Source organism: Mustela nivalis (assembly GCF_964662115.1).
Source record: "Mustela nivalis genome assembly, chromosome: 1".
NCBI lineage: Eukaryota > Metazoa > Chordata > Mammalia > Carnivora > Mustelidae > Mustela > Mustela nivalis.
The window spans coordinates 155174135-155190906 of NC_139020.1; the positions used below are offsets into that span (position 1 = coordinate 155174135).

General features: G+C 41.5%; 1 protein-coding gene across 1 annotated transcript in view; it reads right to left on the reverse strand.

Annotated features, from left to right (window-relative positions):
* SCN10A (sodium voltage-gated channel alpha subunit 10) overlaps positions 1-11885 on the reverse strand; it is a 125614-nt gene extending 113729 nt beyond the window's left edge. Inside the window, exons 1-2 of the mRNA XM_082746024.1 lie at positions 11863-11885; positions 11642-11725 (exon numbers count right to left, since the gene is read on the reverse strand). The gene's annotated coding sequence lies outside the window, so the exon portion shown is untranslated. The remainder of the gene's footprint in view (positions 1-11641; positions 11726-11862) is intronic.
* Between the last annotated feature and the right edge of the window lie 4887 nt (positions 11886-16772).

The window sequence follows — 16772 nt, forward strand, 5'->3', positions numbered from 1 at the left end:
AGAAAACAGGCAGCAACCTCTTCGACCTCTGCCGCAGCAACATCTTCCTAGGAACAACGCAAAAGGCAAGGGAAGCAAGGGAAAAAATGAACTACTGGGATTTCATCAAGATCAAAAGCTTTTGCACAGCAAAGGAAACAGTTAACAAAATCAAAAGACAACTGACAGAATGGGAGAAGATATTTGCAAACGACATATCAGATAAAGGACTAGTGTCCAGAATCTATAAAGAACTTAGCAAACTCAACACCCAAAGAACAAATAATCCAATCAAGAAATGGGCAGAGGACATGAACAGACATTTCTGCAAAGAAGACATCCAGATGGCCAACAGACACATGAAAAAGTGCTCCATATCACTCGGCATCAGGGAAATACAAATCAAAACCACAATGAGATATCACCTCACGCCAGTCAGAATGGCTAAAATCAACAAGTCAGGAAATGACAGATGCTGGCGAGGATGTGGAGAAAGGGGAACCCTCCTACACTGTTGGTGGGAATGCAAGCTGGTGCAGCCACTCTGGAAAACAGCGTGGAGGTTCCTCAAAATGTTGAAAATAGAACTGCCCTATGACCCAGCAATTGCACTATTGGGTATTTACCCTAAAGATACAAATGTAGTGATCCAAAGGGGCACATGCACCCGAATGTTTATAGCAGCAATGTCCACAATAGCCAAACTATGGAAAGAACCTAGATGTCCATCCACAGATGAATGGATCAAGAAGATGTGGTATATATACACAATGGAATACTATGCAGCCATCAAAAGAAATGAAATCTTGCCATTTGCAACAACATGGATGGAACTAGAGCGTATCATGCTTAGCGAAATAAGTCAAGCAGAGAAAGACAACTATCATATGATCTCCCTGATATGAGGAAGTGGTGATGCAACATGGAGGCTTAAGTGGGTAGAAGAAGAAAAAATGAAACAAAATGGGATTGGGAGGGAGACTAAACATAAGTGACTCTTAATCTCACAAAACAAACTGAGGGTTGCTGGGGGGAGGGGGTTTGGGAGAAGGGGGTGGGATTATGGACATTGGGGAGGGTATGTGCTTTGGTGAGTGCTGTGAAGTGTGTAAACCTGGTGATTCACAGACCTGTACCCCTGGGGATAAAAATATATGTATATAAAAAATAAAAAGTTAAAAAAAAAAAAAAGAAAAAAGAAATAGTAGGAAGGCAAGTTTTAAAAACTGTTGAGCTTTGTTCTAATAGTGGGAATGGTTTTTAGTCAGGGAGAGTGTGAATAAGTACCATGGAGTGGAGAGGATGTGACTAGATTGTTTGAGTTGTTGAAAGAGACAGATTGGAGTATGGGAATAACTGCAAAGTTGAATAAACTAATTACATTACCCAAAGAACAGTAACAGGAAAATGAACTTCTCCATGTTCTTTTGCCATGACTTGGCTTCCTGATGGAACATCAAGCATTTTGTCAGGATGTCACTAAGACTGAGAATATAGTTGGACCTTTCATACCACTAGATTGAGAGAAAGATGAATTGGTGGTGAGAAATAGTAACCACTCTACTGACACATTTGAGTGAAACTGTATTGCATGTGTTGTTACACATGGTGCTCAGAGTGTAGTTAGGCTCTCTAGCTCATGGAATGAGTAAACAACTTAGCTTTGACATTGGTGTTATCGCTGGACTCTCTAAGCTAATGGGAGCATGGAATTAAATGTCCTGTTTTGGGGAAGATGTGGCCAGAGTAGCCAAGACTTAGAAATCTCCCTGAGATGTCAGAATTTTAGATTATCAGTGATGCTGAAATTTGCTTATCTAAGCTACCCATTTCCCTGAAAATTTTAATCATTAGGCACCTAATTGGAGCAATAGGGCACTGGACAGGGGAGCAAGTTGGCCAGGGAAGAGATAGAATTTGAAGTAACTACGCCACTGGGAAAGTGTAATAAGCTTTTTTCAGTGAAGAAAGTGAGACCACATTATCTGTGATCCTGTCCAGTAGTCAAAAATTGAGCCTCAGCTATCTGTGGCCCAGGAAAATATCACTAAGTCGTCTTTGAAGTTGAATAGTCCTGAGTTGCCCCTGGTGCTAAAAGAATGGAGTTATGGAAATCCTTGCTGAATGTAATTTACCTCCAAATAATTCAGAGATAATAGCTAGCTAATCTGTTGTCCAGGGATGGAGTATTTTGGGCCGGGGTGGTGGCGTTGTGGGGGGCGGGTGGGGAGGGAGGACATGTACTATCCATGGTTCTGAAAGAGCAAGCCTATCTACTGTGGTCTTGAGTTGTCCATGGTTCTGAAGAAGAACTCTGGGGATGGGTAAGAGCTTAGTGGGAATGGTTTTCTGTGAGGTGTGGTGAATAACTGATATGCTTATAATGCTGAATCAGTGTGCCAGGCTGAAATGCTGAGAATAAGTGAGTTTTTGTGGGGGCTAAAATAGAAGAAAGGAATAATTAAAGGAAGAAAGAAAGCTGGGAGTTTCAGGAAGAAAGTGCCCAAAAGGCATTTAAGTAATAACATCTCTACTTAACAAAATTGATATCCAAATGAAGTTTGAGAGGAGGAAAATATTATTTTGTGAATGGTCTTTACCTCCCTACCATTTCCCCACGCCACTGAAAATGAGATTGGAAGGAGGAAAAATACTTTCATCACTAAGGAAGAAAATAAGTGTCTTATCACATCATAAGTTCCTGGCAGTGTTGCGGACTTAGAAACTCAGGATGGTGGGTTGAGTCAGCTTTAGAGACTTCAAGCTATAATTATTCAAGAAACCCAGAGAGGTGGTGTGGTTTTGTCACAACAACACTGGACTTGGAAACAGAAAACTTTAGTTCTGATACTGAGTAGATCTTCTGAATTATCTCTCTCATTTCTATGATTTGTAAACTAGTGATGATAACATCTGCTCTGCTAATTTGACACTGTTGTTGGGAGAATCAAATAATGTATGTGAAAGCATTTTGTAAGCTAAGTGCTGTACAAATGCACAATATAGACTTTAATATTTCCCATTACACATGCCATTTAATGGCCAATAGCCACTTAGCCTCTTTCAATTCGACACCACTAGCTCTCAGCATATAAATGAAATAAACATGTTGGATCATTTACAATTAAGCGGTGTAAAGAACTCATAATGTTGCCACTTTATTTCTCTATCTCCCAACTTTAATGTGTGAATATTTTGAATATGGTTCTGCTACCCTAAATAAAAGTATTTATTTAATGTGGTAATACAAATTACAATAGACTCAAGAATTTGAAGGGGATTTATGATGTGGATATAATTTTTGATGTAAAACATATAAAATCTATTTCTTTCCACCATTCTTAATTCTCTTCTCTAACAGAATTCCTGTTCTATTCAAAAGGACCCTATCAGAATATATCACTAACAAACCTTCAGAATTCTTGCAGAAGGGTGTCTGGTGGAGAACCTGGGTGGCTCAGTGGGTTAGAGCCTCTGCCTTCAGCTCAGGCCATGATCTCAGGGTCCTGGGATCGAGTCCCATGTCAGGGTCTCTGCTCAGCAGGAAGCCTTCTTCCCCTTCTCTCTCTGCCTGCCTCTCTGCCTACTTGTGATCTCTCTCTGTCAAATAAATAAATAAAATCTTTTTTTTTTTTTTTAAAGAAGGGTGTCTGGCAAGTGAGTTTCTTTTAGTTTTTAAAACTGTGTCTTAACTGTGCCCAAGCATATTTAAATAATCCAATGATATTGTAAGGATAAAGTGTAAGCTTGATTTAACAAGAATATGGAAATCACCACATAGACAATTTTTTGCCATTGCAAAATCCTGGTGGACAGTAGAATTTGGACAGTGAATTTTATAATTGCTTAATATTTTTAGGGATCCTGGAAATTCCTAGCATTAGAATTAGCTAGATGACATAATATCACAAAGGACATTCATGACAGATGCATTCTTTACTACATGTCATTACACCTCAACACACTCTAGTATGTCTCTTCCAGTCCCTTTCATAAAAGTTTTTACTAAGTTGTAAATGACCTCTGGGGTGCCAAATCCATACAAACTTTTAGATTTCTACTTACTTGACTTCTTAGCAGGATTTGACACAGTTGACCCTTCCATTTTTCTTGAAATCCTCTCTCTTTGTCACATCTGAGACATTATCAAAGGCTTCTTTTCTATATGCATGCTAAATACTGAGCTTCTTTGGGTTCTGTCCTAACTCTCTTCTACATCCCCTCTCATAGAAATCTAATCCTTTCCCATGGGTTTAACTTCCACTCAAACCTCTCTTCTGTGCCAGACCTGACTACTTGCCTGTTGTTGTTGTTGTTTTAATTTCCTTCATCTAAACTAGCTTCTTTCCAGTTCCATCTTTTGTTAAATGGCACCATCAAGCACCTTTATGGCTACTGCCATCATAAACCCATAGACTCTCCCTCTCCCTCACTGTTCACATGTGCCTCAAACACCAAGCCTCAGCCATCTCTTATCTGGCTTCTGTGCTTGTTCATTAACAAGTCTCTCTGTACATTCTGTTTTCTCTATACACATACCAACCAACACAATCTTTTAAAAATGTAAATCTCATATCATTCCTCTGATTATACTTTTCAATGGCTTCCAAAGCCCTTCAGACAATGTCTAAATTCATTCCTGTGGCACATAAGTCTTGGCAGGATCTGGTCCATGCCCATCTCCTCCATCTATATCTCCCTTTCCCTGGCTTTTTCCCCAGTAGTTACCCTGGTTCTCTTTCAGTTTCTCAAATTTACCATATTCCTTTCTGCTTTGGTAGCTTCACACATGCATTTTTTCCTCTCATTAATGCCTTTTCTATCCTTTCCCCCTGATTGTCTTCTATTTTTCCTTCAGTTTATTTTAAATATCACTTTCTCAGAGCAGTCTTTCCTGACCCTCTGGCCTAGACTAGTTTGCTTCTTATTCATTTGCACAGAAGCCTTTACTTTCCTTTATGACACATGTAAGTGTTTGATAAATATTTGTTGAGTAAAGGAATAGGTGAATGAATGGCGGTGGCTCTCAGAGACAAACTATGTTAGAGGAGCATCATGAATATGATATATGATTGTTCAGTCTAATGTTTCTGTTGTCCGTGTACCGGATTTGACCTTAGAGGAAAGAGATTTTTCTCATTGTCCTCTAGTGACTCAGCTTCTCTGGTGTAGGAAAAAAAATCCTGGAGCTGTCCATGGATGCAAGAAAACTGAAATGGGGGAGAAGATGACTGAAGGAGAATTCAGTGAATGTACTGAGAGGAAGTCCTTATGATGCAATGGAAGGAACTATGACTAGAGATTGAGGAGACCTGGGTTCACTTTTGGTCCTTCTATTGATTTGCTTTCTCGTGTTGAATATATTTTGTTTGTTTGTATTTGAGAAGCAGTTACATACAGGAAGACGAGGAAGTGCTCGGACGCTTCCTTTGTGAGATCTGGTATCTAATGAACATGGAAGTAATGCTATGGCTTTGATTTGTTCTGATTATGATCTTGTGAGGAAACTAAGATTTTGTTTGATGAAGGACTAGGTAGTTTTCAAGAAGACAGATTAACTTCCTAGCAGCAGGACTGGGTTTGATCATGACCTGGCACAAGTATTTCTCCCTCACAGGATTGGTCCTTTCAGTTGCCTTCTCGTTGCAACTCCTAGAGGGATAAGAGAATTGTCCTTCATCTTTATTTTTATTCTTGACTTCCTAGGGAAGGAGAAGCAACAGAACTGTGTTCTCTTAGCTACATTCAAATATATGCCTATAAGTTTCAGAGGCTTCTCTTTTCAAACTGCCACAGCCTGGAAGTGTCCAGTTGAGCTGCCAGAAGTTGCGGGGTGAGTCAGGAACACTTAGCTCTCCCTCATTTTGTCAAATAGTCAGAAATTCTTTCATTCTCAGTAATTGTTGAGGGATTACTGTGAATTTAGCACTACTAGATGTTGTGGAAGATGGTGTGGTGTAGAAAGAAGAGCATTGGGCAGAAGTCACAAGACTGGAGTCGTAGCCATCAGCCTGTAATAAACCATATTTAGTCTTTGGGTATTTTCCATCTCTGAACTTCAGTTTGTTCATCTGTACAAACAGGGGATTTGTCTAGCAATATATTGAGATCCTTTAATTTTGACAAGAAACCAAATTTCTTATTTTGGAGGCCTTTGAGTCTTCTCAGGGAGAAAAGAAACCTTGAGAGAGGTGCCTTTATGAGAGAGGCAATCGTTTAAATGTCCAACTCTTGATTTCAGCTCAGATCATCATCTCAGGGTCATGAGATGAGATGAGATTGAGCCCTGTGTTGGGCTCTGTGCTGGGCATGAAGCCTGCTTGAGATTCTCTCTCCGGCTCTCATTGCCCCTCCACCGTGCCCATGCATGCCTGTGCATGTTCTCTCTTTCTCCAAAAAGAGGAAAAGGAAATAATTAGAAAAATAAATAAGGGCTCCAATGGGTGGTTCTGGCCATGGGGTTTTAAAAAGATAGACAAATGCCTCAAAGTTTTAAAGAAGGGAGGGACCAAAATAGGCAGGAGAAGCTCAGTGAAGGCTTCCTGGAAGAAGTTATTTGTAGATCATCTTTATGTTTATGATATATCTTTATCTTCAGCTTTATGAGCTCATATGTTTCACAATATGAATCTCTATGTTCTAGCTTGAGAGGCCTTAAGTATACTCTGGGTCTGGAATCCTGAAGAATATGCAAATGCATACTCACTGGGTATGCTTAATGCTCCCTCTGGGGCACTTTCTGGCCTTGGCTAAACACCTTTTAAAAGCAGAAGCACCTATATGAGACTTCTTTTCATGAGGAAATTTTATGGCTGTTAATCTTCTTAAACATTAATTATTTTAGAGCCAAATATGTTTCTCATGAACAATAATCCTCCTTTTTCTTTGCTAAGTTTCTAAAGAAAAAATTTGCAAATTCTGACAGGTAGAAATGTGTTTTGGACAAGGTTCTAAGGCAAGAGCCCTGTGAATATTATGTAAATGCCAACCAATATAATGCAGCCCATCAGTTTATTCCAGGGAAGCAAAGGGTACTCAGAAAATCCGTTGCTTCTGCCCAGCTCCTGACATTGAAGGAATTCGTCTTTTGTCCACACATCACATTGTGATTTGGTCCTCAATTGCTACTTCCAAATAGCAAATTCTGACAAAAATAGTGTAGCTCGTTTTAGGCCACCACGTAAATGTCACTTCCTCAGAGAGGCCTTCCTTGATCTTGCCTTTCTAAATTAGGAGCCTTTAAGATGATCTCCCAAAGAATCCTGGTCTTTCCTGACCCTTGTCACAGTTTATAATTATATTTATTTGTGTGTTTATTTAATATGTGTGTGCGCCACTAGACTGTCAGTTCTGTGAGGGCAGAAACAACTTTCTTCTGCCCATAAATCTGTGTCCCCAGTGTTTGGCACCATGTACAGCATGAAATGTTGTCTTTAGGTAAAAGTGGGGTCTCAGTGAAATGTTTCATGATCATGTAGCCTATGCTTGTGTTTCAGACCTTTCAAAATGCGTTGTGTGATTGCACCTAATATTTGCGTCCTCTACATTTTTTTTACACATTTTTACACTTATCATGTCTCTAACCCAATATAACAAGCTACTTTCCACTGGCTAAGAAATCAAAATGTATAGTGGCAACAGAATGTAATGGTTAAGTTCTTGGATTCTGGATCTGGGCTTAAATCACCACTGTGCACGTTACTATTTGTGGGACATTGGGAAGTTTATGTAACTTCTCTGTTCTCAATCTTCTCATCCATAAAATGGGCATAATAATAGTACTATGAGGTGGTCATCAGAAAGAAATGAGTGCTTTGAACAATGCGTACAACTTTAGAAACCTTATATTAATTTTGCTGCTAATGTTATTTTCCCCCAAGGGAATGTGATAATTTTAAGAAGCTGACACAGAGGTCTCACACAATCAGGCTTATTTCACAACATATAGTCTTCCTAGACTACAACTATCTCCACCAATAAAGAATCTATGACCTAGGTGGATAATGGATCTTATTCAAGGACTTCAGCTAGAAAAAGGCGGAGTTGGGACAATAACCCAGATTTCCTAGTGGTTTCCGTATTCCGGTATCAATGCTATCAGTTGCCTCAGGATTCCCTTTTTCCTCCCCTCATCCTGATTTCCCACAAAGCTGGGATCAGAATCCACCGGAGCAGGAAAGACAGTGCGGTGTCTGGATGAGCACTGAGCCAGTGGGCCAAGCAGGTCATGGTGAGTCCCTCCTCTCCCCTCACTCGGTTACAGCTGGGCACTGAGCCAAGAATAAGCTAACATTTTCTGAGCGCCCTGATCTGTGCATGCCTGCCTGCCAACAAGCTCTGAGGCACTCTGAATGCAGCCTCTGAATGACGCTACCCCACACTTGACCTGTGATCACCCACTGAGCCAGCCAGTCCTTAAAAAAATTTTTAATCACAACTTCATTTGTTCAAAAATTGAACAAAAAAATTGATGGTCTTATTAATAAACATGTTTTCTTTGTATATGTGGGGCTCAGTGCTGGGTATTTCACATACATCGTGTCATTTAATCCTCACAGGATCATAGGTGGTCTACCCTGTTATTAACCCATTTCCACAGACTAAGCACTAAAGCCTTGAGGCTGGCTTAGCCAAGGTCATAGCCTAAGTCATTATTCTTACCTCTTCTGTCCAGAAGGTAAGGAATAAAAATATGAACACAGATTACTCTTGGGGAGTAGAATTATTGCTGATTTTTTTAAAATAAAGGGAGAATATATGTCTAAAAAATAAATGAGGTGCACTAATCTTAAATTTAGAGTTTGATGCCTTTCCAGTGGCTGCTCTGGCCCTGCCTGAGATGATTACTATCGTGACTGCTGCCGTCAGAGTCAGCACTTTCTAGGTGTCTCTGAGCCTTTGCCCATGTCACCATACCCAGGGCACAGCAACCTCCCTTCTCTTCTCCATCTCTCTAAAGCCCATGCTCAAGTCTTCCATGAAGGATTCTCTGATTTGTCCTATTGGTCATCTCTGAAATGACCTCAAAGTAATCATAATAATTAATAATAATCCTAATATCACAATTCACTCCACCCTCCCTACAGAATGTGAACAAGGCATCTCCAACAGCTAGGAGCAAGGTAAAAAGAGTGACCATGGGCTCTAATGAGCAAGATGGACCAGAGTGACATCTTGACTCAGGACAGAGTTCTGAGTCTCCCAGAACTGTTGCCAGTGAGGAAGGGAGAGACCATATTTTTTTGAAAGGTGAGGTGAAAGAAGGTTTTGTCTGTCATATCTGAAACTCCTTCCCATATGATCCAGGGCAAAAAACCATGATTTTTACTTAGGAAGCACTCAGTGAACTGCTAATATGTACAAAGTTTTGATGGAGGTATAAAAATCAAGGAGGCCGAGACGCTGTCACTCATAAATTCAGTTTGGTGGGAGCAGACACCAACAAAAGTGCCACTGTAATTGGAGACATGCTCATACACACAAATATAGATGAAAAGGTGATGCCAGGGCAAAGAAGGGAGATGGGGCATGAGGTCTTGTGGAAGAATGAGGTCTCTCCAGGACTTTGAAGGAGAGGTAAGGTCTGCGCAGGAAATGACTATGCAGAAAAGTTGAGCCCAGTGGATGAAGGATTATGAAAAAGGATACAGCAGCCCCAGAGGGTGACGGGAAAGTGTGTCTTTCATGGGTTCAAGAGGCATGGACTCTAAGCTCATGTATTTGTTTGTATATGGGTCCCTGGGCTCAGGGACTCTGGGAGGGAAGGAGAGAGAATGGGAAGCATGGGGCTGCTGCTCTTGAAGGAGCTGTGGTCCCAGGAATCTTTTGGACCTGATAGGCTTCTGATATAAGGGAATGCATGGCCGGACACCTGCCTAGAGTCAGTGGTCACTGGTTTTCCTCCTCCTAGAACAGCATTACCTTAGCAATATTTAATTATGAAAGACTCTTTCTCCACCATTTATGATTACAGAATATCCTCAGGGTCTTTTTCCATTTCCTTCTGATGAAGATTTTCTCAAAACCATTTTTTTGCATATATGTTCTTTCATGTGACGATGCTTACTTTCAGTGCCCATTCATTATTTTTATTATTATTATTATCAACATTAGCTGACTGCTAAGTGAGTGAACAGGAAACTAGGAAATTGCTTTTTAAGACCACTCTAAAATCTTCCTAACATTTCAAACCAAGTTTATGCCATTTCAAAACAAATTTTTCCATCAGACTAAAAGCAATTCATTTCTCTGCGTCATTTCCACCTTCTTTCCACACCATGTGGCTAGAAAGCCCAACTTTTGGCATCTACTGCACAAAAATACATAAGTGCAGTTGACTCTTCCTGCTTCATTTTGCAAGTCCAGGGAAGGTGACTAAATCTACATTTTAAAAAAATCATAACAGGGGCACCTGGGTGGCTCAGTGGGTTAAGCCGCTGCCTTCAGCTCAGGTCATGATCTCAGGGTCCTGGGATCGAGCCCCACATGGGGCTCTCTGCTCAGCAGGGAGCCTGCTTCCTCCTCTCTCTCTCTCTGCCTGCCTCTCTGCCTACTTGTAATCTCTGTCTGTCAAATAAATAAATAAAATCTTTAAAAAAAAAAAAAAAAAAAATCATAACAGACTTTTCTTTTTCTGGCACTGATCCAGTCAGGTAATCTCAAAAAGCAAAATCATGATCAGGAATCAATTTCTACCAAGTGCACTTGAGCTATGGGGGAAAAGCCAGACCCACAGAAATCTCATCTCTCAACCAATCATTCTTTTGGATTTCAGAGTTAGGCTAAAAACAAAGGATAGATGACTTTGGCCCTACCTGTTGTCACCTTTCTGGACATGTATAAATGCTCCCTGCAGGACGAAAATAGCCTTGGCCACCTGGATTTCTCTTGTTTCATCACAATATCTTTAAACAGGTGTCCCTCAAGCTTGTTGCACATTGGAGTTTTGAGGAAACCATTGAAAAAACATAAGTGCTTGGCTGTCAGCTCTGGACATTTAGATTTAGGTCGAGACCTAGAGTAGGGTCCAAGAGTCCGTGTCTCTAAAAGTTTCTCCAATATATTCTAGTGTGTAATCCAGAGTGGGAACCACTGTGCTCAATCTTATCCACACTTTTCTAACGAGAGTACTTTTGCCTTGAGTTTGAAGCAAAACTTATCTGTGAAGGAGTGTATCACCTCCTACCTGTAGACTATGCAGACTACCACAGACTATACCTGTGCGTTCTATGTCCATTTTTACTTAGATGTAACATTTTAGTCAAGACTTTTAGGATATTTGGCCTCTGTTACCACAGCTTTGGTAAACTATCTGAAATAGCATCTGCTAATAAAACATTTCTTTGTATCAATATGACTCTTTGAAGAACATAAACCTGACATTGATTTGGCATGTAGAGATTGCTAGTTTTGGGATTTGACTATAATTTTCCCCCTTATCTTTCAGAGGATGGGAAATAATGGGAATGTTCTATAAAAATAGATTAACCATACTAGTTTTCTAAGAACAGTGGGTGTTTGGGGAAGGTCATATATTCAAAACAGCCCACAGCCGTGCTTTGTTTTGGCTCACAGGTAAAACCTCCAATCCTTCCCATATAACCCCAAGCATATATCTTTACACCATTAGCCATAGATTGGCCCCCAAGTCCCACAGCCAAACCTTTGCTGGCTCAGTCTCGCTTGTCTTCTAGGTAAGGGATCCTCTCTTCTATCCCAGCTCTCCTCCACTGGAATCCATGAGCTCCTGGAACACACATTCAGGGAGAGCAAGAAGAAACTCCGTCTGTCCCCTCGTCTGCCGGAGAGGCTAGTGAGTAGCTCTGGTAGGGAAGGTCCGTCGGAGACCACCCCCCCCAACACCCCAGCTCTGCGAAGACTTACACTTGTTTGTGCCTTCAGTGAATGCTCTCCGGCCTGTCTGATAGGAACCTCCCTGGTGTTCAGGGAACTGCGAAGACTCATGCTTCCTTGGGTGCCATTCCCATTTCCCGTCACGAGTCCCACCCTGGCTGCTGGTGCTCCAGAAAAGTGCACTCCTTGGACGGAAGCAGAGCGGGGTGGGGGAGGGGGTGTGGGGAGAAGCTTATGTGTGATTAGATGGTAAAGTAACAAATGTGATTTTAAATGGTCTCGTGGGAAATGCTGAAACCGGAGGAAGCAAAGAGGCTGCACTTAGATAAGGATGCCTCCAGCATGCACAATAGACTACCAGCCCAGAAGGCTGCCTAAGAGAGCTAGATGGTCTGTTTCCCACCACTGACCCGAGAGAGTGCAGAGCTGCACCCATTCATACAGTGCCTTCCTTGACTCTGGGTCCTTGTTCCAAACACTCATGTTCTATTAAAACTGTTTTTTCCCTTCCCCAATAGAAACCTGAAAAAAATACATTTTTTTTTGCATTTTGGAAAAATTTAATTTAAAAAAGTTTGAGTAATTTTCATATTCTTCATGCATACTCAGTAATAGACCAGGTCGTATGAAACAATAGTTTGAAATGAAATTATAGAAAAGGTCTCAAACCCCAGATCTGATAGAAGAAAAGAGTAGAGGAAAATGACCTGTACACATGGCCATGGGACCAGGAGGGAGGCGAGGTATGCAAAGGGTAACAGCCCATCCTGACCCTCTGTGTCTGCGTGAGACGATGTGGGCTGGTACAGGAAGTATCCCTCAATGCCAGTTTATATCACAGAATGCTAACTGGCTGGGTGTTTATTGTATTACAACTCTATTTATTCAAAATCTCCCAAATCAAACCAAAAGCAGCTTCTTCAGTTCAGGATTCAGATCATATGAAATGTTGACCTCTCTCTGCAGGGACAACAACTTTCAAAGGGTCAGGCCAAGAAGAGCCAGCACGCCTGCTCCAAGGCAGAGCTCGGTAGAAAGTGTGGAGGCTGGAGAGTTTGGGCGCTGGGACAACACCATGGGAGGAAGAGGAAGAACGATGGTGCTTCCTTGCTACCTGCTCACTGCAATAACCTCAAGATGCCTCTTCATGTGGTCCACCCAAGCAATGGAATCTGCAGTGCCCCCAAAGAGGGTGCTTCTGAAATATAGTTATCCTTGAACAATGCAAAGGGTTAAAGGTGCTTGACACCCCTCTTGAAGTCGGAAAGCTAGGTACAAATTTTGACTCCCCAAAAACTTAACTATTAGTAGCCTGACTTGAAGCCTTCCCAATGGCATAAAAAGATCATTAACACGTATTTCATAGTTATATGTGCCCTATACTATATTCTTACAATAAAGTAATCTAGAGAAAAGCAAATTTTATTAAGAAAATCATAAGGAAAAGAAAAATACATTTATAGTACTGTACTGTATTTCTTTTTTTTTTAATTCCGTGTATAAGTGGACACACGCAGTTCAAACCTGTGTTGATCAAGTGTCAGCTGTATTTATGGAAGGAATGAAATGCTATCTGGGATTTTCTGCGAAGTAATCTAAAGGGAGTGGGTACAGTGGGGTGAAAAGGAAAGAAGATTGGCCATGCGTAGTTAATTGGGAAATGGAGTAGGTAAGGATTTACCACACTATTCTCACTAGTTTGGTATGTGTTTGAATTTCTAAAAAAAAAAAAAAGGTTTTGTTTTGTTTTGTTTTGTTTTGTTTTAAAGATTTTATTTATTTATTTGACAGACAGAGATCACAAGTAGGCAGAGTGGCAGGCAGAGAGAGAGGGGGAAGCAGGCTCCCCCCACAGCAGAGAGCCCGATGTAGGGCTCAATCCCAGAACCCTGAGACCATTACCTGAGCCGAAGGCAGAGGCTTTAACCCACTGAGCCACCCAGGTGCCCCTACAAAAAAAAAAAGTTTTTAAAGCCAATGCTCATGCAAAGACATTAACTTTAATCTCCTTTGTGAAAAGTGGATTATGACACTATAGTGATCCTAAACTTTATGAACAAATACTCTAGCTATCTGCAAAAAATATTGTCTGGAAGGAAAGACACCAAAAGTTTATTTATTTGGATATATGTATACACACACACACACACACACACACACACACACACATACATAGTGGAATTAGGAGTGATTTAAGTTTTTCCTTTTTTAAACCTCTCTTTGTATAATTTTTCCACAATAAATATGGTAATTAAAGACAATATTTAAAGAACATGGTTAGGGTTCCAGCTCCCAGGGTCTCTGTTCTGCAAGTCCTGGTCTGGCAGGTAGGAGGGAGGGGCTGCTGGGAACGCTGGCTGGAAGAAGGAGGTCCTTGCACTTAGGGGCTGTTCCCTGAGCACCCCAGGGTGTTTGTTAAACCCTTTCATCACTATGGGAAAGCAACTTCAGCGCTCTCAAGGGTGGCATCTTTAAGGGGAACAGCCTTGGGGTTGATGTCAGGGATGTTTTGTGTCCTTAGACAAGTCACCTGATTTCTCTGGGCCTCATTTTCTCCACTACTTCTTTCCACCCTCCAGTACACTCTCCACACAGTAGCTAGAGTGTTCTCTGTAATAGACCTCTGATCAGAAATCACCTCTGCAGGAAACCTCTGAAGGCAGGGGTTGTGAACTCTCTGCATTCTCTTGGCTTAGTGGCAACCACTAAGTGGCCCACCCACCCCATCTCCGTGCCCCAGTGATGCTGGGTTGCCTTCAGATGCTTGAACACAACGCTGCCTTTGAACTCAGGAGTCCCTGTGGATGTTGTTCTCTCTTGTTTCCTTGCATTTAATTTCCTCCCTTTTCCTTCACTTACCAATATCTGGTTATCCTTCAGTCCTCAGAGTAGACATCTGTCTCTGGAGGATACCTTGCCTGATCCTCCAAAGTCGGTACTCATAAGTAGATACTCATCTTATACCTTCCCATGAATTCATTCTTTCAGTCATTCAACACGTTTTTATTGAAAGCCACCTATGTGTGCCAAGAGCCCACAGTCCAGTGTGGGAGAGAGATATTGAACAAATAGTTCTGATAATGACCATGACAAGGCGTCCTGTGATGACATAGCCATAATTTTGCAAATTCAGGCAGCAATGGGGGTTGACTCTCATTCTTAGCAGCTGGCTCGTGAGCCTCATGATAATGCATCACACATCTGACCCGAACAAACTTTGGGGGCCTCACTTAAGTCATTATGGCGGGATTCTACTGTGCAACTAGTTGTAATAGGAAAAAGCCAAGGGAATGAGCTGCTTAAACGACTGAGGATATAAAACACTCCTTCAAGCCATTTGTTTAATGTCTATCTTCCCTACTATTTACTTACTTAACCAGGGCTTAGGAGAACCTACTCCATGTCTATTCTGAGTGCTGAGGATACCAAAAGGAAAGGATGAAGTTCCCTTCTCATGCAGCTTACATTCTAGAAAGGGAAGTAGAAAATAAGCAATTAAAAAATTAACGAATGCAGAGTCAAAACACTATGGTGTTTGTGTCAGACAACTACCACAGTTATTTCAATCATTAACAGGAGGCTCAAAAAATTTAAAAATTGTATTCAGAAAAAAATTAATGAACACATGCATGATGTGGTTTAGAAGAAATACATACATGGCCTTCCCCTGTTTCTGGCACAGAGCTCCTGAAAGGCTTGGAGTTTCCAGTGATGAGCTGTTACCATGTCTTTTGGAACTCCCCAAGGGTGGGAGCTGGTTGCTGGGAGAACCTGCCAGTGAGTGGAGGGTGGCAATTTCTGTCCCTGACCTCTGGGGAACGGCTGAACCAGTTGCCAGTGATTTAATGGCCAATGATTTGATCAGTCATGGCTGTGTAATGAAGTCTCCATAAAGCCCAAAGGGTGAGGTTGGAAGGCTTTTGGATTGGCAAACATGTAGAGATTTGGGGAGAGTGGTGTGCTAGGAGAGCATATGGGAGCTCCATGCTTTTTTCTGCTTCCACATACTCTGCCCTATGCACTTCTTCCTTCTGGCTGTTCCTGAGTAATAGCCTTTTATAATAAGCTGGTAATCTAAAAAGTAAACAGTTTTCCTGAGTTCTGTGAGCTACTCTAAAAAGAAGGGGTTTGTGGGAACCTTCGATTTATAGCTGGTCCATTAGAAGGACAGATGACAACCTGGGCTCACGATTGGCATCTGAAGCAGAAGACAGTGTTAATAAGGAGAAGGGAGGTACACAATGGAGTCATTTTTGTTAAACCCCACATCAGCAAGCCGAGACCTTGCTGCAGCTTCAACCCCTCGGGAATGCAACCTTTAGCCAGTCAACATGGAGTTACCTGGTCAGCACTAGTGAGGAATTTGCCAAGTAGAGCCTTTCTGTTCCCCTTAGGAAATTGATCTTGCCCGAAGCAGTGCATTCTTTGCTAATAATTTCCATTTCCTGTGCCCCTTGTTGCCTTTAAAAACTTTTCTGGTGGAGGAAGTGGGGTGGTGGCAGGATAGGGTAGTGGAGATCCTTTCCATTTGTGAGATGGGATGCCGCTGTACTCATGAACTGTTGAATAAAGCCAATTAGATCTTTAAATTGATTCAGTTGAACTTTTGTCCTTTCAAATCAGTCTTAGGGGTCTGACCCCTGAGCCGGGGAATCTGCTGCCAACCCCAGCGACTGTTGAACTGAGCTGAACTGTGGGACACCCAGATAGTGTTGGAGGCTTGCCTTTTGGACATGAGGGAGCCCCCCAACACACCCACACCCAGTTGTTGGAATCGGGAGCTCAGGACACTCTTAGTATATTAAAGGAAGAGAAGAATTTTCCAGAAAGCAACATATTTTGAGAAGATTTCTTCTGCCCCAGACAACAAAGAATTATTTGGTGATGCAGACCCATTTTACTTCCTTTTACCCAAACTTCTCTACCTGTGCTTCAGCCTA